At 35.5% G+C, this 1,197-nt stretch overlaps 2 long non-coding RNA genes across 2 annotated transcripts; both read left to right on the top strand.

The window, feature by feature from the left end:
• Nucleotides 1-260: 260 nt before the first annotated feature.
• Nucleotides 261-623, top strand: LOC109584653 (uncharacterized). The gene is made up of 2 exons (XR_002186107.1): nucleotides 261-309; nucleotides 357-623. It is a non-coding gene; the product is annotated as an uncharacterized LOC109584653 (long non-coding RNA).
• Nucleotides 624-768: 145 nt separating this feature from the next.
• LOC109584654 (uncharacterized) lies at nucleotides 769-1,175 on the top strand. Its single transcript, XR_002186108.1, has 4 exons — nucleotides 769-941; nucleotides 987-1,013; nucleotides 1,078-1,107; nucleotides 1,158-1,175. It is a non-coding gene; the product is annotated as an uncharacterized LOC109584654 (long non-coding RNA).
• Nucleotides 1,176-1,197: the final 22 nt, after the last annotated feature.

The raw sequence follows: 1,197 nt of genomic DNA, 5'->3' as shown, positions 1-1,197 counted from the left end.
ACAACAGACTATTGATCCCCTGAAACAGGAGTGGAACTAGTTTGAATGCCAAACATTCAAACTATTGATCCCCTGAAACAGGAGTGGAACTAGTTTGAATGCCAAATATTCAAACTATTGATCCCCTAAAGGAGAGGAACTCGTTTGTAACGCTAAGACATACAAACTATGGATCCCCTTTTTTGAAAACAAAGGTGTGGAACTAGTATGTGCGTGAGACGTCAACATAAACACAAACACTCATTTTTGTTTTAAACTTACTAACTCAAAAGGGAAGGCTGAGAGAAAGTTAGTCTCGGCTGAGAGAAAGTTAGTCTCGAAGTTATCATGCAGGTGATATGTGTTTATCTTCACAGGTGAGAGGACTGATGATAAAAATGTGTGGGAGAAGAATACCGAAATAGAAGTCATTGCGTCATTCACAGCCAATCAAAGAACACCAAGTGTCAAATGTGACCTTTAGGATATAAAATAAGACACCTGAAACTGTAAGTTCAAAATCAAAAAGTAATGGCTGCCCCAATAGAGGATGTCCTCATTGAGGTCCATCCATCTGATGGTAAGTTGGGAATGTGTAACCCTATAGTGATAACTATAATGCCTTTTTTTGGTAGATGAACTTGGTAAGTTGTTTATATGTTTGTGTTGTACATTAAAAAGCAAAAAATAACTATTTATAGCAGAAAAAGAAGTCAGGGAGAAAGAGAAGAAAGGAGACAGAGGAGAAAGGACAGAGGAGAAAGGGGAAAGAGACAAAAAGGACAGAGACAAAGAGGAGAGAGGAGACAGTACAAAAGAGAATGGTAAGATTGAGTGAAATTGACATTGAAAATGACATTGTTTTTAATAGAATCAAATGGCCTAAGTAAGTTTTCTTTTATGATTGCAATCTAATAATTTTTGCTGTCAAGCAGATGTAAGAAGGACCATTGTATTAAAAAGTAACTTTGCATTGTATTTTGGTTAGTTTTATTTACAAACATTAGGCAAGAAGAAAGAAGGAAGGCCCTTAGGTAATTAAATTAATAATAGTTGAATTACTTGTACTTTCATTTAACACTAATTATTAACTTTAAGACTTGGAACAGTTTCGGCCAGCTCTTAAAAGTAAACATAATTTAAGTGTAAATTAAAGGCTTTATGACATTGTAAATTAGGACAGCTGGAACTAGTAGAGGAAGGAAGGAGGGAGAGAGG

This window comes from Amphimedon queenslandica, unplaced genomic scaffold (assembly GCF_000090795.2).
Source record: "Amphimedon queenslandica unplaced genomic scaffold, v1.1 AMPQUscaffold_13184, whole genome shotgun sequence".
Lineage (NCBI taxonomy): Eukaryota > Metazoa > Porifera > Demospongiae > Haplosclerida > Niphatidae > Amphimedon > Amphimedon queenslandica.
This window is presented reverse-complemented; position numbering and strand designations above follow the sequence as displayed.